Genomic DNA, 22,884 nt, shown 5'->3' with positions numbered 1-22,884 from the left:
CCATCTCCACTCAAGATTATTTTGCACCGCTACTTTCCTGAAAACTGTTCTTTGTTCTCTATTCTTGGGCTGGTTCAGCGTTTCAGTACAATGTATAAACGGCTTTTATTTCACTATTTGTTAATGCTTATAACGGTCCCCGAAATTTCAGTCACTTTTTTATATATTTGTATACATAATTAATTAACAATACAGTGTTGCGTATTTTCTTTATTATTCTTTTAGCAAACTACTCTCCCATGAATGTTGCTTCACTTGCAGTACCTTTGATTTGGGGGAATTGTTACAAGGAGCATAAGGGGGAATGTTAACATGAAGCACATGTTTGTTTAAAAAAAAAAAAAAAAAACAATTACCACCACCTAGCTATTATTTTTCTCCTAAACCTGACCTGGTATTAACTCTGCCTAAAAAAAACAGATGCTAAATGATGTAGTAATAAATCAATAACACATAGAATGCATAGCAAAGTACATCCGAGAGCAAATTGTTGAAAGACCATTAGAGATGCAGGACTGGATGGTCATCAAACAGAGATATTATGTAAAGTTAGAGACGGTAAGTTTCCCAGTAAGCATGTAAACAAAGAGAATAGTACCCTGAATAAGACCAGTGAAAAATAAATGAGTACTTTACACCCCTATCACCACCTGTACTTCAGTGTGTAATCTATGTAAAATAATCACCCCCCACCTTTCTGTATGATCACATCAATCCTAATGTATTAAGAGCATTATTTTGTAACTATATTGTATTTAATGCACATGAAATTGTTCCCCTAGATATTACACCATATCCCCTTATAACAGCATATCACAGTTTTCATACGATTAAAGGTAATGTTGGTGCATACAACATATACTACCAGAGGAAACAATGAATCTTGCAAGATTTGTAGATCATGAATGTATTTATGATGTATGTAAAGCTTAAAACTGTTTCAGTTGAGTACAACTTTTGAGCTCTTTCGGCAGTGCCGTGGTTCTTTCTGTTATGTTGAAAGGGTTAAGGCAACTTTATCCTCCCCCCCCCCCTTTCCAGGTACAGCCAGCCAGCTTCTGCATGGGCTAGCTGCATATAAAATAGGGCCAGATCTAACTGACTCAGCCATATATAAGGAGAGTCCCAGGAGGGAGAGGCAAGGGAATTTCTGTTACTGCTGGGACACCGATCAGAAAAAAAAAGAAATTAAAGATCCTTTGAGGGAAGAATTTAAAAAAAAAGGTAAATGTACAGTATGTGTAATTTTCAACAAATGCTGGAAAACAAGGTTGTCAACGTTTTATACTTAGATTATATGACATTGAGACACTCACTTGCAAGCTGACTGCAAAACTCCACCATGCATACACACAAAGTGATTTTCCTTGTTGAATAACTCTAAAAAATGGCAAAAAAGGAAGAAAGAGGCATTTTGCCAAGTTCTGTAGTAAAAGAACATATATTTGATAACTTCTATATTTGTGAATATTTATTAACACGTGCTTTTGTTTTTCTAAGAATCAAGTTGAAATGTGTGCTTTTCACAACTTATTATCCCTTAAAAAAGTTATTGCTCCAATATTCAAGAAATGTGTTAAGCTAAATTTAAAGCCTGTTTTTTTCCCCTCACAACTGCCAAGTTTCTGCACTGGTATCATCTTTGGAGTTAAAGCAGCAATTTGTTTTATTTTATATTTTGTAAGACAGGAGGTCTGCCAAGACATGTCTGCTCCAGTTTTACCTCCAATAGTTCTCTTCTCACTTTTTGATTGGAAGTATATTTATACCCTCCAGGAAGAGAACTGCGTGTATAATATTCCCGCCAGCAAGATGACTGCAGAAGACACAGTCTTGAATAGTGTTTTTAATATTTTTTTGGTTAAGGAACCCTATAATTATATTGTGAAATTCTGAGGAAGCCCAACCCTCTCTAACAGCGTGTCTGAGATCAGATGCATTGTAAGGAACCCTAACCCTCTCTAATAGCGCTTCTGAGATCAGATGCATTGTAAGGAACCCTAACCCTCTCTAATAGCGCGTCTGAGATCAGATGCATTGTAAGGAACCCCAACCCGCTCTAATAGCGCGTCTGAGATCAGATGCATTGTAAGGAACCCCAACCCTCTCTAATAGCGCGTCTGAGATCAGATGCATTGTAAGGAACCCCAACCCTCTCTAATAGCGCGTCTGAGATCAGATGCAGTGTAAGAAATCCCAACACTTTCTAATAGCGCGTCTGAGATCAGATGAATTGTAAATTCTTCTGTATTTGGTACAGTTTTTAATTGACCAACGTTTGCAGGGAACCCTTTAGGGATGCTCGCGGAACCCAAGAGTTCCTAGGAGCCCTGGTTGAAAAACACTAGTCTAGAATGTAGCTTGAAGTGCAATGTTTTAGTTATTGACTGGTTGTGGCTGGATTTTGCTTCTGGGCATGCTGGGAGGCACAGAGAATATCAGAGCAATATGGAAATGCATTCTGCACCAGGACAACCCCATAAATAACGGTTAAACACATTTTTTCTAGGTATATTGGTTGGATATAGGCTAGCACCTTCCCTCCCCTCCCCCCATACACACATAAAATACACACACTGACAACATAGGGGGCTTTGTACAAAAGAGGCAGAAATTATTTGATTGATGATTATATAGCCCATGTCAAACACGCATCTCTAAGGGTCACTGTATCATGGTAATTGTCACCACATTATAATCAGATATATATAAAACTCCATTCTGACGCGTCATTTTATTCCACATTTGGCGCACATGCAGATTAAAGAAAAAAGTTGGTGCTCTGCTCCTGGTGGCTTTTTTCAGTATATTTATACATATACCCAAAAGGTACCAGTTGTGGAAAATACTTTAATATACACGAGGAATACCGCATATTAAGACTTCATGCACAGTGCAACCCATACCAAGATGGACAACAAAATTATGACTGATTCTGTACACATTACAAATAGTTTATATTATGATTTCAACAGTGTGTGCTTACAGTATACTGTATATTGCCAGAATAAAAAAAGTATATATATATATATATATATATATATATATATATATATATATATATATATATATATATATATATATATATAATACATTCGGGTAGATAGTGGATATATCTAATAACCAGTTAATGAAGCTCCAAATTCAAAGAATAGCCATACATGAATAGTTATCGTAAGAGTGAAAGTTTTTCGATTGAATGCAATGCAAGGGCCATTTTCATGGAAGTGGTTAATTCTAGCATCAGAAGAGCAACAACCTCTGATCTAGTTAGTTTACAACCTCAATAAATGTTACATTCCCTTTAATAGATTATGTACAAACACCAAAAAATAGTACTTACATCAGCAGCTTTCTTTCAGCAAATACATAATACCACGTGTGGGTGCATTTGCATGTCTCAGACGGGTCTGCAACCCTGCCTCTCACCATTATCTCTTAGCATACAATGCTTCCACTGCAGTCAGAGATCCTAGGTGATGACATGCAAATGAGCACTCACAGTGTTTCACCTTTTGCTTCTTGTGCATTTTAACATGGTGTTTTAGGTCTTTATTGGAGTATTAATTCCAAACATGGATTTGAAGCGCCTCCAAGTTGCTCGCCCCCCCCAATTTTTTTTATTGTGGGTCCCTGATCCCACGTGGATACTTTAAGGGCCCAAACTGCACCTCAGTGTGTGTGCAGAAAGCATGGGTGGTATAGATGTAAATTACAACAGGTGCTTCCAAAGTTGCTCCACGCAATGCTATGCATCCTCAGCCTGAAGGCATTGCGGGTTGTGAGGTGCAGTTTGGGGCCTTATTAAGTGTGTGTGTTTCTCTCTACCCACCCAACCCTATGACCCCAGGACACTATACGGCCTGGGACTTGCACTAGGTTAAGGAGCATAAAGCAGCAATCCCCTAAAAATTATTTTTTTGTTTTGTTTTTTTACTTTCCTGAGCAAGGATTTTCCCCAGAGCTCATCAGTGGTCCCCTGAGATTCGCGGGCCCCTGGCTCCCAGTAAAAAGTGGTTTGAATGTTTTGTTTCTTCAAACACAAAACAACACTACAAATATAGTCACGGGCCTTTTATCAGGCACTGGAGCAAAACCTGACCCCACTGACATTTTGCGTCAGACGGGCAGATATTTGTGCCAAGCGCTGGATCATGAGATTCGGGGGTTCCCTGCAGGTAGAAGGACCACAAAGCAGCTCTTGGCAGTGTTGATTGCTGCTTTAAGGAATAAAAAAAATGTTACACATTTTTGGGGGAAATGGCAGGCATAAACTTTTAGAACTCCATGTTAAAATGGACATGAAGTAAAAGGTGACACTGTGTGCTCATATGCATGTGATTTCCCAGAATGCTTGGCTGCAGTGGAAGCACTGTATGCTGGGACAGGATGGTGAAAGGCAGGGTTGCAGACCTGTCTTAGACATGTGCATTTGCTCATAAGTTACATATAGTTACATAGTAGATTAGGTTGAAAAAAGATGTAGGTTGCACACAATCCATGAAATTAGAACAAAGCAACCGCGATAAACAAGTGTGCCTGGGGCGAATGGCGGCATTCATGCCGCGTGGAGAATAGCAGCGCACACATATAGTTACATAGTTACATAGTAGATGAGGTTGAAAAAAGACATAGGTCCATCAAGTTCAACCTATGCTAAATTTAGACAACAGATACTTTATCCTAAATCTATACTTACTTATTGATCCAGATGAAGGCAAACAAAAAACCCCATTAAGGGGAAAAATTCATTCCTTCCTGACTCCAAGAATTGGCAATCGGATTAATCCTTCCCATGTATACTTATTTGGTATATCCCTGTATACCTTTCCCATCTAAAAAAGATGTCCAACCTTCTTTTGAACAAATCTATTGTATCTGCCATCACAGTCTCCATGGGTAATGAATTCCACATTTTAACTGCCCTTACTGTAAAGAACCCTTTTCTTTGTTGCTGATGAAATTTCCTTTCCTCCAACCTTAAGGGATGGCCCGAGTCCTTTGTACTGCCCGTGGGATGAATAGTTCTTTTGAAAGCTCCTTGTATTGTCCCTGAATATATTTGTATATAGTTATCATATCCCCTCTTAGGCCTCGGCCATGTTCCCTGCTGGCGTGCTGAGGCACGCTGAGGCGCAGAGAAAGCGGGTACTTTCCCTGGCCTTGCGGTTGCTTACCGCACGCACTGTCAGCAGCTGTCAGGGGGCTTGCCGTGGGCGGGCCAGTGACATCACGGAGCTGGTTCGCCCTCATTGGGCGAACCGCTCACGTGACCGGCTTGTCGCGCCAGCAAGCGGGGGAATTTAAAGCGCAGGTGAGCCCCTACTAAAGCCGCGCTAATTGCGGGTGTAGGGGCTCAGTGCTGAGCGGGAGCGCGCGTCAGCACGCTTCCGCCAGCAAGCGCTAAACATGGCCAAGGCCTTAGACGCCTCTTTTCTAATGTAAATAAATCTAATTTAGCTAGCCTCTCCTCATAAGTTAGAATGTCCATCCCCTTTATTAATTTGGTGGCTCTTCTCTGCACTCTCTCTAGTTCCATAATGTCTTTTCTTAGGATTGGTGCCCAAAATTGTACTCCATATTCAAGGTGTGAGCTTACTAATGCTTTGTAAAGGGGCATAATTATGTTTACTTCCCTTCCATCCATTGCCCGTTTGATGCAAGATAAGATCTTGTTTGCCTTTGCAGCTACTGCATGACATTGGGCACTATTGCTAAGTCTGCGGTCTACAAGCACTCCTAAATCCTTCTCCATCAAGGATTCCCCCAATATATCTCCATTTAATTTGTAAGTCGCCTTTTTATTCTTGCATCCCAAATGCATAACCTTACATTTATCTGTATTAAACCTCATCTGCCATTTACCTGCCCACGTTTCCAGTCTCTCCAAGTCCTTCTGAAGAGAAATTACATTCTGCTCTGATTCTATTACCTTACATAATTTTGTATCATCAGCAAAGATGAAGACTTTGCTCTCAATCCCAACCTCAAGGTCATTAATAAACAAGTTAAAAAGCAGGGGTCCCAGTACCGATCCCTGAGGTACTCTACTCACGACTTTAGCCCAACCTGAAAAAGTTCCATTTATGACAACCCTCTGTTGTCTGTCCTTTAACCTGTTTTCAATCCAGGTGCATATATTATTACTGAGTCCAAATTTTCTTTATTTTGTACACCAACCTCTTGTGTGAAACCGTATCAAAAGCATTTGCAAAATCTAGTGATATTTTTATTTGCTAATTTTATATACAAAGTTTTGGGTGCTCTTTAATAACTAGGTGATGTTGGCCAGTAGGAAGCAAATTAATAGTAAATGCATTTTGCGTTAACATATAAGGGACCTACTGTATATAGTAAGGTAATATTAGAATTTTTATTGTGAGTCAAAATGTTTGTGCTAAAAAAGTAGTACACAACCTTTTTAAAATGTGCATAGTGTGTATGAAGGTCATTAAACCAGTTAATACATCTGATGCGTAGTTCGTTGAACATCTGATTTCATTTAAATTAAATCAGAATTGTGTATTTTGTTTTTTATTCGTTCTTTGAAAATAATAAGTACCATGAATTCAATATTGGTATAGGTTAACCTATACAACTATCTATACTGCGAGAAATAAATATTAACACACTTTTTTGTTAGGGTTTATGCCAGTTTCATCTTGGCAAATGATTTCGATGTTACACTATTTTTTGACTGAAACCATTTTTTACACTAAAGATCCACGTTGAGAAAATAAGGTCAATACATAGGCACACACATGCTCCAATTTAATTGGGAAACCTTACCTGGTGCAGGAGCCACTCGCTACCTGCACCCTTCCTTCCCCTTCCTCTTCCTCAGCCTGACTGACGTGACACTAAGCCCGCGAAATGTATCCTTTCTCCTGGGTGGGAATCCTCCAGCCCTATTGGCTCTTATCAGGCACCTGGTGCCTGTCTCCCTATGCCTCCTGGGAGTTATAGTTCCCAGGGGGCTGTCTGTGTATTGGGGCCGCGTGCACACTTGCCCTGCGCAAACTACTAATGGCCGCCGCAATCTCTCTCTCCCCTGTCCTGCCCTCGCGCGACTTTTCCCTAGCCATCGAGTCCCTCCTGCGCATGCGCGACCTCCTAAGGGCTGCCTTCGCTTCCTACCCCTATCCGCGCATGCGCAATCCCGCGCACGCTCGCGCGATCTGTCATGGCGGCCCCCGCTAGCCGGGTGCGCCGCCGGAGCTCCAGGGACGCCGAGCGCTCCCTGCACTGGCCCCCACCCTCGCGAAGTGCCGGCGGGTCCGTCGCTGCCTCCGGCGGCACCCGCGACCACACGGCACTCGCGGAGGGGGGTCAGTGAGTGACAACCTCGGGGTTACATATTTAATTAACTCTTCTAATACAAAACACACTAAAAAATATTTATATTGTTTTTACTTATATATAAAATCATCTTAAAAGTGCTCTAAAGAAAGTAGCAACGGAGTATGCCAGCATGCAATAATGTTTAGTATATTGCTCAAATGTGTGCCTGTAGTAGGTATACACTCAAAAGTCCAATAGGTGATATAATCACACAAATACAGAGCTCATTAGTATGCGTCTATATATAGCACCAAAACGGATGGCTTGAATGTCAGCGCGAGCAGGCTGAAGTATGCCTCCCGTGCGATGTCTTGACAGACAAAATAAGCAGGCTTTAGTGAGCCCAAAACATCTCTAAAGCGTCACCACATACTATGCAATAATATTCCCATAATATGTACTCCTCAAGATGGAATCGAATAGTTTCCTTAGGTGTGCATAGTTAGTATAGTGCGCATATAAACCCATTCGTTCATACAACCAGTCAGCTGCAGGGTTTCTGGCATTGCCTCATGCTCCGTCTCATACTCCAAAACAGCAACCGGCTGACGTCATTAGTTAGCGCGTCGCCTGACACCCGACGATCGTTTCACGCCTCTTGGCGCTTCTTCAAGGGGGGAGGAGTGTACCTTCGCTCCTCTGATGTAAGTATTTATACACTTCCTGGGGGCGTGGTTAGGGGCGTTTACTCGTGGTATCGAGTCCCTATTGGTTTGTCTCCCGCGGTCTGATTAACAGACATAAAGGCAATAGGTATATAGCCACTTCTATTTAGTGAATAGCGTATACATAGATTTTTATCAGAATACTTAATTCGGTCATGCGACCCTCTTAGCTGGTGAACGGGTATGTAATTACATCAAAGAGAATAAATACATAAATAAACACATGACTGCAAGAAGGAGTCGTTTCAATACCTTCACATGTGTATGCCTATAAGTACCACATACATTGGGCTATATGTGTGGGTGTAGGAATACCAGCTAGCTGGATAGACCGCCCAAAAGGTCAATACGGTCTGTCTAATCATTAAGTATCTTAGATCTGACTATGTTGTCATGACTTAGGTGTTAAACTGAGAGTGGATACGTGAATACCTTATGTAGTCCTGCAGGTTAGGGTGTTACTCGTGTGTGATTATTACACAAGGATATCGTGTACACACACCAGAAAGTTGTTGATTTCTATGTGCATATGTGCACCAAATGTGTTATGTGAGGGGTGTAGGAGTGGCAGCTATCTAGGTAGACCGCCAATAAAGGTCAATACGGTCTGTCTAGTTATTAAGTATATTTAAGCTGACGAAATTCTTAGTACTCTGATGTTTATATAAAAGGTGAGTATATGAATCCCTCATTCAATCCTGCAGGGCTAAGTGTCTTAAGGGTATATATCCATTTACATTCTCTTTGAAGTAATAGCTTATTCCAGTCTCCCTTTCGAGGTCCCTGTGGTACCAGATCTATCCCTGCAAAGCGTAGGTTGTTAGAAACACCTTCATGTACGCCATTTACATGTTTCGCTAGCAGTGTATCATGCTTGTCTCGTATGGATCCCAGGTGTTCTAGGATACGTACTTTTAGCTGGCAGTAGGTTTTGCCCACATACATTTTGTTGCAGGAACATGTGATTATATAAACGACACCTCTGCTGTTACAGTTTATAAAATCATGAATTTTAAAGGTATTCTCCTTTTTGTTATCTGAAAATTATTTTGTAGGTGGCATGTGAGTACAATTAACTATTGCACAACACTTGAAACCAGGGCCTCCGACAAGGGGGGAGAGCCAGGACAAGTGTCCTGGGCCCGGTGGCTGCAGGGCAGCCGGCCAAGGCTGGATACTGGGACCGGCCAGAGGTCGGGCCCAACTTCTTTGTCCAGCTGACGGTCCTCTTAGTTGCAGCCGAGTCCTGGCTTTCCCCAGCTGTGGACCTCCCTCACTGTCCCACACAGGGTCTCTCAGTCTGACGTCCATGTGTGTGCCAGAAGGTGGACACACAAACACACGGTTGTATGTATTTGGGGGTTGTTTTGTACCTATTTGTGGGGTGTTGCATGTATTGGGTGGAGGTGTATGTATTTGGGGCGGGTTGTTTTGGATGTGTTTGGATGTGTGTATGTTTTGCATGTATTTGAGGAGGTTTGTGTTTTGTATGTATTTTGGGGGGCAGTGTGTGTGTGCAGCAAGGGGGGAGAGGGGGACTGAGGGAGTGAGATTGAGGCACTCACAAGACCGCCGAAAAGGGGCTCGGTCGAAACTCTAGTCCTGGCCCCCGGGAAATCTGTCAGCGGCCCTGCTTGAAACCCTACTCCACAGCCATAATGTAATTCAAGGTCAGTCACTTACTCCGTTGCTCAATTTTAAATCTTTGTCCCATTTAATAATAAATACTGCTTGCAATAAAGTGAAAGCAAACTGTCATTTTACAGCTTTATTATTTTGAATGGTTGTTTCCTAACGTAAAATGTGTTTTACACCGTTGTAAATTTATACCACACACTAACTACTTTAAGCACAGTAAGAAATTCTACAAAATATAAAATATTTATTGTCGTCATTAAAAGCTAGTAACTGTCTCCCACCTCCAAGTAACTCTTACTTGAGACAAGGTAGATAAAATGGTGCAGAGACACACAGAATTTGATACATACCATGTAACCCTTTAGCACTTTAAGAGGTAGAGTTTATATATATTAAGAATGTGAGCACACAGCCCCACAGGAGGAGCTCACGGCTCTCTCCTTACACTGCGCTGACCCTTCCGCTACTACCACGCAAGCCTCCTTCAGCTGCATAGCTTGCCCCTCGGCTTGGTACGACACTCTATGAGGTACTTTCCCCACGCTCTACGCCGCAGCCTTTGGTGCGGAATCGCCGCTCCGCGCGCATGCACCTCGCATTGCTTCTTCTCATGCGGACGTCAGACTTACAGCGCACTCACAACAGCCCCTGAACTTATCTCCGCTCAGGCTCCGCCCCCAAACACCGCACGCTTACAATCTGGCTCTTGCTGAGTGTCACCTGGGCTCTAAGAACAGCAGCCAATGCGCTGAAGCTCCCTGAGCTCCTCCAGGCACGCCCCCTCTCCTGGTTGGCTGTTCCAGCTTTATATACCCTCTCTGGCCTGTGCTTCCTCGCTCATCGTAGTTCTGTGTGGGGGATTCACAGTGCTTGTTCTTTGATTCTCTCGGTTTTGACGCGGCTTGGCAGACTTGGCAGACTTGGCCCTTCCCCCTTCGGCTTGTTCCTGTTTACGTACCTTCTGGCTCCCCTCAACCAAGGCTCTCACCTCGACTCTTCCGTACTTCCCCTACCCCTGATCTCGGCAACGGCAATGACCATTCTTCTGGAAAAAACGGTACCGGCAACTATTCACGCAATACTCCCCATCTGGCCTGGCACCACTCAATACCACAACCCGGACACATCCCTCGCTCTGTTGGTGTGTGTATTCATACCTGCCTCAGTTCTAGGGACAGGTTTGGTCTGCGTGCTACTCCGGCGTAACAATATAATTGAAATAATACTGTCCTATATAAACATTTTTTTTACTCAGATCTTCCCGGAACATGTTCTCACTATATATTGTGCAAACAGCACATTTCTTTTTTTTTTTTAGCATGTACAACATTCTTTTGACCATTTAAAGAATGTAGCTATAAAGGGGCTGCCGGTAGCAGTCCAGCCTGGGCACAGAAAATGTATATTTAAAGGTTCCCTGGAACAAAAGGAAGCTTCACGCGGAACATTTAAACAGCAGTGAGATACCGTCAATTCCTAGTGGTGTACATATCTCTGGAAGCAGGGGTTCCCCTGGAGCTGAAATTAACAGGTTCAGCTCTGGAGACCCCCTGCTCCCTACCTAGGAGGATATATATATATATATATATATATATATATATATATATATATATATATATATAGTGCTTGACAAATCACCCAAAAATTTACTCGCCGAACCAAAAAAATCTACTCGCCACCTAGCCCCGCCCAAATTGAATAAATTCCTAGTAAGAACAACATTCATTTTTGACATAAGTTTATTTACTGTATTACATTTATACTTTACTACAATTAGCCCTTTTTACATGCGTGTGTGTAACTAGTTTCCTGCACCCATTAACCAGTGTCTGGATGCCCCCGCTTCACAATATCTAAAGCAGCAATCCCGCCTGGCTCTTTCCTGATCCGCAGTGCCTCAATGTCCAGGTACCCTCACTCCCGCAAAATGTTATATGTTGGAGGGGAGGTGTTCCCTACCTGTCTTCTGGATTAGGGGGGATTTCGATGTCTCCCGCGTGAAGCTTGAGAATCAGATCTGGAAGAAAGCAGTATAGGTTATTTCAGTGTAGGTATATGGCAGTTAAGATATATAGGGTAAATAAGATATCCAGATCCAGAGTGTGGGAGACAGACAGAGAGGAGAGAGACAGAGAGGAGAGAGACAGAGAGGAGAGAGACAGAGAGAGAGAGACAGAGAGAGAGAGACACAGAGAGAGAGACAGAGAGAGACAGAGAGAGGGGAGAGAGAGATACATAGAGAGAGGGGAGAGAGAGGCAGAGAGAGGGGAGGGAGAGACAGGGAGAGAGGAGACAGAGAGACAGAGAGACAGAGAGAGAGGAGACAGAGAGAGGGGAGAGAGACAGAGAGAGGGGGAGAGGGAGAGAGACAGAGAGAGGGGGAGAGAGAGAGAGAGAGAGACAGAGAGAGGGGAGAGAGAGAGAAACAGAGAGAGGGGAGAGAGAGAGAAACAGAGAGAGTGGAGAGAGAGAGAAACAGAGAGAGGGGAGAGAGAGAGACAGAGAGAGGGGAGAAAGACACAGAGAGTGGGGAGAGAGAGAAAGAGTGGGGAGAGAGACAGAGGAGGTGACTGACTGATTTTTGTCTCAAGACCACATTACATGGAAAACCCTTAAGCCAATGCATGCTGCTTTAAAAACAGCTTTTAAACATAGCCTGGGATGAGATGCAAAGCCAACAAACCCACCCACAGACAGACTGTTTCGACCTTGTGGGTCTCATCAGTGTGAGGTTGGTTGTACTCATTGGCTTAAGGGTTTTCCATGTAATGTGGTCTTGAGACAAAAGGTTGCACTGCGTGCTCATTTGCATGTAATTTCCCAGAATCCCTTGCTGCAGTGGGAGCACTGTATGCTAGGTGGTGATAATGGCGAAAAGCAGGGTTGCAGACCTGTCTAAGACATGTGAATGTGCTCACAAGTTTATATATATATATATGTTTGTGCGGTTGCTCATTGGTTGGTGGCGGCTCACACTGTGATTGGCCTGTGGGGTGGCATGACATCAGCAACACGGCTACGCACGCCCTCACCCTCACAGCCTCCTCACACCGCGTGAGAGCCACACGCCGCCTCACACCCTCTGCCTCACCCAAACGCCACCTGCCGCGCCTCAGCCAAAGCCGCCGCCCCGCCGCATCACCTCCAGCCGCCACCCCGCCGCACATTACACCCCCCCGCACCTCACCTCCAGCCGCCCACCCCGGCGCCTCACCTTCAGCCACCCCACACCTCCAGGCGACCCACCGCGCCTCCGATCCGCCCGCCGCCTCACCCAAACTCCATCCGCCGCGCCTCATCATAATCCGCCACCCCGCCGCATCACCTCCAGCTGCCACCCCGCCGCACCCTACACCCCCCTGCACCTCACCTCCAGCCGCCACACCTTACACCCCCCCACATCACCTCCAGCTGCCACCCTGCCGCATCACCTCCAGCCCACCCACCGCGCCTCCGATCCGCACGAGTCATGTGAGGTGCAGGGGAAGGGAGAGTGATGTGCGGGGGGTGGGGGGGGGTGATAGTGATGTGAGGTTCAGTGGGGAAAGTGATGTGAGGTGCAGGGGGGGAAGAGTCATGTGAAGTGCAGGGGGGGAAGAGTCATGTGAGGTGCAGGGCAGGAAAGTCATGTGAGGTGCAGGGGGGGAAAGTCATGTGAGGTGCAGGGGGGGGAGAGTCATGTGATGTGCAGGGGGGAGAGTCATGTGAGGTGCAGGGGGGGGAGAGTCATGTGAGGTGCAGGGGGGGGAGAGTCATGTGAGGTGCAGGGGGGAGAGTCATGTGAGGTGCAGGGGGGGAGAGTCATGTGAGGTGCAGGGGGGGAGAGTCATGTGAGGTGCAGGGGGGGGAGTCATGTGAGGTGCAGGGGGGAAGAGTCATGTGAGGTGCAGGGGGGGAGAGTCATGTGAGGTGCAGGGGGGAGAGTCATGTGAGGTGCAGGGGGGGAGAGTCATGTGAGGTGCAAGGGTGAACGGGGGAGAAAGAGAGAGAGGGGGCAGAGAGGGGAAGGGGGAGAGAGAGAGGTGAATGGGGAGAAAGAGAGGGGGAGCGGAGAGAGAGAGGGAGCGGGAAAATTCACTCCCGGGCAACGCTATATATACACACAACTGGAGACACTACTAAATTGAAAGTCTCACTCTCTCTCATCCGAGTATGGATAACAAAACAGATTTAGTTTTAACCCCCATATGCTTTAAATGATATTAAAATGTAGTATAGCCAGATCCCCTCTGGGTCCCCCTTGGTCCCGTGTATCCCCCCTCTTACTTCCGCTCTGAGTGGGAGAAATCACTATTTAGCCAGTGGAGGGAGTGCTCTGTGGCGCACCCGGCTAGCGGGGGCCGCCATTTTGGGGTTGGCGCATGCACAGATGGCATCTCACGTATGTGCAGAACGTCCCAAGGTTGAGGCAGCCCTTACACGCATGGTACGCATGTGCAGAGCACCAGATAGCAGCGGCCATTTCATGCTAAGCTCCGCAGGGGAACTACAATAACCAGCAGCCCCAGGGGGTGCTCCTGGGACTGATACATTTGACACGCTGGCAGCCACGAGTCAGTCAGAAGGGGGAGCAGAACAGAGCAGGTAGTGTCCAGGGAGCGGTGCTTCCTTGGACTAGGCCTAGTTTGCCCCCCTTAGGCCCCAGGCAGGCCCTGAGATCCCATTAGTTTGTGGGTGTGTTAGGGAAGGCCCCTCATCTAGGGACTCTTTCCACTTTAGCCTTATAGTCAACAGTGGGATTCAGCCAGTTTGCGCGAACCTGTACCTAAATTTTCCTCAGTTCGCAGAACGGGTGCGTGAAGGGAGAGAGCAGAGCTTCTCCTGAAAGGCTGGACAGCTTGCTCCATCCAGATTGGCTGCATTACACAGCAGCAGCCAATCAGGAGGAGGTAGCAGGAGCCTGGGGATGGGGCCAAAGAGCAGAGAAAAAGCATGCAGCAGAGAGAGGTGAGGCTGTGTCCTGCGTGTGTGTCCTGTGTGTCCTGCCTGTGTCTGTGTGCTGTGTGCTGTGTGTCTCCTGCCTGTGCCTGTGTGTGTCTCCTGCCTGTGTCCTGTTTGCACTGGTTCCCCTTGGTCTCTCTGCTCGCCCCCCTGTCTCTCTGCTCCCTCCCCCCTATCTCTAACCCCTGTGAGATGTGAGGGGGGTCAGGGAGAGATGTGAGGGGTGTCAGGGAGAGATGTGAGGGGTGTCAGGGAGAGATGTGAGGGGTGTCAGGGAGAGATGTGAGGGGTGTCAGGGAGAGATGTGAGGGGTGTCAGGGAGAGATGTGAGGGGTGTCAGTGAGAGATGTGAGGGGTGTCAGGGAGAGATGTGAGGGGGGTCAGGGAGAGATTTGAGGGGGCTGGGGGAGATGTGAAGGGGGCTGGGGGAGATGTGAGGGGGCTGGGGAGATGTGAGGGGGCTATGTGAGATGTGTCTGGGAGAGATGTGGGGGGCTGGGAGAGATGTGTCTGGGTGAGATGTGAGGGGGGCTGGGAGAGATGTGAGGGGGGGCTGGGGGAGATGTGAGGGGGGGGGGGGGGCTGGGGGAGATGTGAGGGGGGGCTGGGAGAGATGTGAGGGGGGCTGGGAGAGATGTGAGGGGGGGCTGAGGAGATGTGAGGGGGGCTGGGGGAGATGTGAAGGGGGCTGGGGGAGATGTGAGGGGGGGCTGGGGGAGATGTGAGGGGGGGCTGGGGGAGATGTGAGGGGGGGCTGGGGGAGATGTGAGGGGGGGGGCTGGGGGAGATGTGAGGGGGGGCTGGGGGAGATGTGAGGGGGGGGGGCTGAGGGAGATGTGAGGGGGGGGGGGCTGAGGGAGATGTGAGGGGGGGGCTGGGGGAGATGTGAGGGGGGCTGGGGGAGATGTGAGGGGGGGGGCTGGGGGAGATGTAAGGGGGGGCTGGGGGAGATGTGAGGGGGCTGTGTTCTGTGTGTGTCCTGCCTGTGTTTGTGTCCTGTGCAGTTTGCCTGCATGTGTAGTTTGCATGTGTCCATTTTTATTTGCACTGGTTGCAGGTTACACTTATTTGCACTGGTTCCCCCTGGTCTCTCTAACACCCCCCCCCCCCGGGTCTCTCTCTGCTTCCCTGGTCTCTCTCTTTATCTCTCCCCTATCTCTCTCTCCCCCCCATCTCTCCCCATCTTTCTCCCCCCACCCATCTCCCTCCCCCCCACCTCTTCTTTCCCCCCACATCTTCCCCCCCCCCACCTCGTCTTTCCCCCCCACCTCTTCTTCCCCCCCACCTCTTCTTTCCCCTCCACCTCTTCTTTTCCTCCCCCACCTCTTCTTTCCCACCCACCTCTTCTTTCCCACCCCCACCTCTTCTTATCCCCCCCTCCGTGAGAGAGAACCTGTTGCTAATCATTTTGAATACCACCATTGCTTATAGTGTCTGGGACACAGCCAAGATGCCACACAGTACTTGCGGCCTGTGGTCTGGGACCAGACCACCACCGCAATGTAGAGACTCTTTTCAGGTGGGACACTTCAGCGGGAGTCCACCCCACACAGAGGCAGATGCCTTCGCTGACGACGTTGACGTGGGATCACACTGGTTGTGTCAACAGTTGGCGGTACCCGGATGCTGGAGCCCCGGCAGGTATCACACCTTACAAGTGCACCAACGTTCACTGTACACATTACAATTCATTCATTTTGTTGCATTTAATTGCACACAATCCATGAAATTAGAACAAAGCAACCGCGATAAACAAGTGTGCCTGGGGCGAATGGCGGCATTCATGCCGCGTGGAGAATAGCAGCGCACACATATAGTTACATAGTTACATAGTAGATGAGGTTGAAAAAAGACATAGGTCCATCAAGTTCAACCTATGCTAAATTTAGACAACAGATGCTTTATCCTATATCTATACTTACTTATTGATCCAGAGGAAGGCAAACAAAAAACCCCATTAAGGGGAAAAATTAATTCCTTCCTGACTCCAAGAATTGGCAATCGGATTAATCCCTGGATCAACATCCTTCCCATGTATACTTATTTGGTATATCCCTGTATACCTTTCCCATCTAAAAAGATGTCCAACCTTTTTTTTTGAACAAATCTATTGTATCTGCCATCACAGTCTCCATGGGTAACGAATTCCACATTTTAACTGCCCTTACTGTAAAGAACCCTTTCCTTTGTTGCTGGTGAAATTTCCTTTCCTCCAACCTTAAGGGATGGCCCCGAGTCCTTAGTACTGCCCGTGGGATGAATAGTTCTTTTGAAAGCTACTTGTATTGTCCCCGAATATATTTGTACATAGTTATCATATCCCCTCTTAGACGCCTCTTTTCTAATGTAAATAAATCTAATTTAGCTAGCCTCTCCTCATAAATTAGATTGTCCATCCCCTTTATTAATTTGGTGGCTCTTCTCTGCACTCTCTCTAGTTCCATAATGTCTTTTCTTAGGATTGGTGCCCAAAATTGTACTCCATATTCAAGGTGTGGTCTTACTAGTGCTTTGTAAAGGGGCATAATTATGTTTACTTCCCTTCCATCCATTGCCCGTTTGATGCAAGATAAGATCTTGTTTGCCTTTGCAGCTACTGCATGACATTGGGCACTATTGCTAAGCCTGCAATCTACAAGCACTTCTAAATCCTTCTCCATCAAGGATTCCCCCAATATATCTCCATTTAATTTGTAAGTCGCCTTTTTATTCTTGCATCCCAAATGCATAACCTTACATGTATCTCTATTAAACCTCATTTGCCATTTACCTGCCCACGTTTCCAGTCTCTCCAAGTCCTTCTGAAGAGAAATTACATCCTGCTCTGATTCTATTACCTTATACAATTTAGTATCATCAGCAAAGATGGAGACTTTGCTCTCGATCCCAACCTCAAGGTCATTAATAAACAAGTTAAAAAGCAGGGGTCCCAGTACCGATCCCTGAGGTACTCCACTCACGACTTTAGCCCAACCTGAAAAAGTTCCATTTATGACAACCCTCTGTTGTCTGTCCTTTAACCAGTTTTCAATCCAGGTGCATATATTATTACTGAGTCCAATTTTCTTTATTTTGTACATCAACCTCGTGTTTGAAACCGTATCAAAAGCCTTTGCAAAATCTAAGTAGACCACATCAACTGCATTACCCTGGTCTAAATTCCTACTTACCTCCTCAAAGAAACAAATAAGGTTAGTTTGGCAAGATCTATCCTTCAGAAATCCATGCTGACTATTACTAATAATTTGGTTTTCCATTAGGAATTCCTGAATATTATCCCGTATTAAACCTTCAAGTAGTTTCCCTACTATTGAAGTCAGGCTTGCAGGTCTGTAATTTCCCGGTTGTGATCTAGCTCCTTTTTAAATATAGGCACCACATCTGCTTTACGCCAATCTTGTGGTACTGAGCCTGTGGAAATGGAGTCCTTGAATATTAAATATAATGGTTTTGCTAAACTGAGCTTAACTCCTTGAGAACTCTTGGATGTATGCCATCGGGGCCAGGTGCCTTATTTACTTAAATTTTTTCAAGTCGCTTATGAACTTCTTCCTCAGTTAACCAATTGTTCATTAATATGGAGGTTGTGGCTTCCTCCTGCAGCACTACTATTGAACTTGATTCTTCCCTGGTAAACATAGAGGCAAAGAATTTGTTTAATACCTCTCAGCTTTTTCCTTATCTCCAATAATAATCTGCCTACCCATCTCACACTGAAAGGGTCCTGTATTTTCTTTTCTCATTTTTTTGTTATTAAGGTACTTAAATAACTTTTTAGGTTTGACCTTACGTTCTATTGCAATCCTTTTTTCATTATCCACACGAAAACGGCGCCGTGATTTGTTTCAATAACGGCCACTGTATCTGTATCAGTGGAGTGCCATAATGCTGGCCACAGGCCAAGAAATATGCGAGGTAGATGCTCCTCAGGCTCAACATCTACCAGAGGCCCCGCCAATGGGTTACTCATATACTCTGAGCTATCAGCTCCCATGGCATCGCCCACCCCAGGACTCTCCACAGAGGTCCCCTATCAGGCTGAGGCTTCAACCTCTTCCTATATCCCATGGGAGCAGAGGACTACAGCTCCAGCCTCAAGTTCAACATCAACCAGGGCAGACTTACCCACAACCCAGGTAACCTTCACTCCAAGTGCGGTGCCAGAGGCATCCCGCCGAGCTGCAACTCCACAATCGTCACCTTCCCCCAGTCGGTATGAGAGTAGTCCTACGCAGGCTCCTAGCCAAAGGCCTGAATATCACAGTCGTCTGTCAACTGGCGGCTCAGACTTGGGAGTAACACTACCCCAACTGTTAGAGGCATTAACACATTTCGCAGAAGGCCACCACTACCGCAAACTAAAAGCATTCACTGGGGTGCAACCCACACCTCTTGGAGAAGAAGAGTTTGAAGAATGGAGGGACCATACGGTGCCAGAGTGGACGTGCATGGACCCTGTTCAAAGGCAGCGAATACTAGAGTGTCTGCGGCCCCCGGCTGCCAATATAGTGCGACTGTACTGCAAGTGCCACGCCGATGCACAGACTCAAGATCTGATTTGGGCTTTAACCAAGACCTATGGTAAGAAGGACAACCCCATTGCATTGTTGGCCCAGTTTCATGCCCTCAAGCAAAGAAAGCGTGAGGAATTATCTGAGTTCCTCCAGTTGCTGCAGCTGGCCCTGTGGACGCTGATCAACAAAAAGGGTCATCCGTGAGGCCAAGCTGGATGACTATCGGACCAAGCAGTTTCTGCGGGGAGCTTGACTCACTCATCCCTTAGTGGCTAGAATCTGTGGTAACTTCTCCACGGAGAATCCTCCTAGCTACGAGGACCTCATGGATCGAATCCAAGACCAAGAGGTCATCTTACAGTTTCAGACCCCTTGGTGGACTCGTGACTCGTGCAAAGAAGAGAGTAATGCGACTGCTTCAAAGGAGTTCAGCAAGGAGAAGCTCGAGGAGGCAGAAAGTACAGAGGACAATTCCTCTTGAAGGACGCCTGCCTCTGCCCCGGAGAGAGACTCCTATCTCTAGGACCGGAGCGAACCAAAATAACTTCTGCTACAACTGTGGACAGGAGGTTCACTACTCTAGGGACTGTCCGAAGGCCAACCCTAAGGTCATGACCTGAAAAGGTGCAACCCTACAGAAACATCCTCCACATCATTGAAGAGCGCTCCAGCGCCTAACCCCAATGAAGCATCCCAACCAGACTCCTACAGTTGTGTGGGACCGGTTGCCATGATAAGGGTCCTCGTGGAAGGTATCTATCTACTCATCAGCATTGCTGAATACCGGGTGTGGCGATGAAGGGGGTTAATCAGGCCATTAATAAAGGCATTATACCCGGCTGATTAACCCCAAATCGCATTGGGACTGAAGGGGTTAACTGTATGTGCACCACACTGATCTGTTTTCCCCTACACCATATTTATTGTCCCCATTTTGCAGCTCAGTCTATAGCTGCAGTAATAGCAATGTATGCAAATTGGGGCAATTGTATTTCAGACACAAGGAGCAAGCTAGACCTAATTTTTGGAGTGCAGATAGCTAAGGATGTACTAAGTCCATACATGTTGTGTGGTGTCCCCCACACATACAGAAATTCTGTGTGTGTGTTTGTGTGTGTGTGTGTATATATATAAATATATATAAACTATATTATAATGTTTTAAAAGGTACCGGCAGGAAGTGTTTCCTGTGCTCAGCAATGAATGTATTAACATGCATATATGTTAAGAGTAAATGAGCCGAGGGTCTTTCATCTCCGCACTTCAAAGGGCCCCCTGCGAAGTGAATGCCTCAGTGTCTATGAGAAGTCTGAAGTTGAAAATCCTCAGAGACCCTAGGTGTTAAGACAGCCAGGAAATTGTGAAGTACCAGGACCGGTCCAACATATGGGCTGTTCACACCTTGTGGCCAGATCCCAGACTTGCTGTCACCAGGTAAAGGGGGTGGATCTGATATGCTAAGGAGCTCAGGTGTGAGGTTAGCACATGCTCCATGCAAACCAAGAAGCCACTTCTGCCCATGCTATGAACTACTGGAAAGTCTGGGATAGGGGGGGGGGAAAGTGTTCCCACGGAAGGGATTGGGTGCAGATGTTAAGTATAGGACCTGTAACCCTATAAAAATGCCTGCAGCCCCAGTCAAAGGGTGATTCATGATTTGTTCAAGTGCAACAGCAGCGGTTCCGGAATGCAAGGGGTTAAAACACCGTAACCAAGGATTTACCCCTACTTCAGGAATTCATTAGCGCTGGGGATCCCAGAACGAATCCCAACGAGCTAGAACGAACTCTCTGCATTTGATGGAAATATCGGGCAGGCAAGTTGCACCCTAGCCAAAAGGATTGTAAGCCAGAGACTTTATTTCTTCATCTTTCGTTCTATGGACAATTTATTTTGTTTCCCCATCCCAATAAGTGTATTCTGAGGTTGTCGTGTGTTTGTCTGAAAATAAATAAATGACAATTTATTTTTCCCGCCTTGTTATATGCTCAATCGAGAATCCCAAAAATATAACATTGTTCATAAGTACTAGTCTACTGTGACACCGGGTCACAAGTGACTATCATATACCGACCCTTCTATGACCAACATCTTAAGCACTTGCCTATGCAGTCAGCAGAGAAGATGAAGCTGTGGGGTCTCAGCAATGAGGACTACACCATTGACGGTGTTGTGAAAGTACGGCTGGATATACCGCAGCTGAACACCGGCAAGTCTCATGCCATGGAAGTGGAGGCTCTAATATGCCCTGAGCACATACAAGCGCCCCAATGATCTTGGGCACCAGCACAGATGTGGTGCGAGCAGTGATCCAAGCTTATCTACAGGAGGCTGGCGACCTACCACTGTCTTCCTACAGATCCATTGGGTACTGAAGGAAGAATGCTGCAGGGTCTCGGCCCAGGAGGGACATGGGGGGACCTATTTAATCACACAGCGGGGTTGACCCAGATTCAACCAGGGGGAGTTAAGTACATGGACGCAGTGTGCTGCTACCCGGGTCATGATGAGACCGACCATTACTTCTCTCTAGCGAGTACACCTGAGGAAGACATCAATAGATGGTACAAGATCATGCTATCAGTGGAAGTCCTCAATTCCGGTGAAGAATAAGTGTTCATCCAGAACATCTCTCCTTACACCATGACATTCGACAAAGGTCAAAGACTGGGTCGGCTATACCCAGTTACCCCCATTGAGACGATGGCTCAAGTGAACACCGCCGCCATGCAAGATCAGCCGGCCGGGCTGCCATTCGACTTCGGGGAATCAACCCTGTCAGACGAATGGAAGGAACTGCTAACTGCCAAGCTGGAGGAACACCCAGAAGTGTTCTCCACCAGCGAAATGGATGTAGGCTCTGTCACGGGAGACCAGGCATTTACACCTTTTTAAACCGGGATCATAACATTGAGCAAAACAAGGAGGTAAACTAAATTGTGATTTATTCCTTGGAAACAGACGTACACACAATGGATTAAAATATACAATGGAAAACACACTTACTGGGGGATCTGGGCTAAAAACTAACCTTTCCTAGCTCAAATAGTCCATAAAACAAAGTCTTTAGGTTACCAGGGTTTAGCCCGAAAAGTCCTGGAACACCAATCGGCAGGTAGTTCCAGACGCCACCGCTGTATCAAAATCCCTTGACTGGGAGATAGTACCGTACTCTTTTCAGTGTAGCGATCAGTGTACTTTTCTGAACACATAAGAATTTGGACTTAGACATAAAATCAGCTTGCAACCTTATCGATGGTTGAAGCACCGCTGAACCTCTATACTTGGTTCTGGTGATTGGGGCATATACTGGGGGACTCCCATTAACCTAGGGACCCCTGACTGCTCCCGGTATACACATATCCCTATGCCATCATTTACCTTTCTGTGCTGAAGCAGGGAAACCTGGCGGTGAGCTGCGCAGCTGCTTTCCAGGGAGGATTTTGCCCGGAGGTCTGTGTGTACATGTTCCCGGGAATCTGACCTGATTCCTGGATACATTTTTGGGGTGGCCAACAACTTTAGACCGTAAAACCCACCCTGAAACTCATAGCCTGAGAATCTCCACTGGTTAGCACTCCTGGAAAGGTAAAACACACATACATTCGTTATTACAATACAATGCATGTGCCATGACGGGGTTCAAGAGCTGACACTCTAATCTCCACAATATGGCACACAGGTAACCAGCCGAGCATAAGACCTTTATTTATGGTCTGGTTAACCCCTCACCATCACAGGCTGCAGCAAAAACGCCCAGCACACAATCCGGCTGAATGATACCA

At 46.3% G+C, this 22,884-nt stretch overlaps 1 protein-coding gene across 1 annotated transcript in view; it reads left to right on the top strand.

Annotated features, from left to right (window-relative positions):
- The first annotated feature begins 1,124 nt into the window (after window positions 1-1,124).
- The window catches only part of KCNJ1 (potassium inwardly rectifying channel subfamily J member 1), a 43,665-nt gene continuing 21,905 nt past the window's right edge, over window positions 1,125-22,884 (top strand). Inside the window, exon 1 of the mRNA XM_075603314.1 lies at window positions 1,125-1,224. The gene's annotated coding sequence lies outside the window, so the exon portion shown is untranslated. The remainder of the gene's footprint in view (window positions 1,225-22,884) is intronic.

This window comes from Ascaphus truei, chromosome 6 (assembly GCF_040206685.1).
Source record: "Ascaphus truei isolate aAscTru1 chromosome 6, aAscTru1.hap1, whole genome shotgun sequence".
In the NCBI taxonomy this organism is placed as follows: Eukaryota; Metazoa; Chordata; class Amphibia; order Anura; family Ascaphidae; genus Ascaphus; species Ascaphus truei.
Note: the sequence above shows the minus strand (reverse complement) of the source record. Positions and strands in the feature narration are given on the sequence as shown.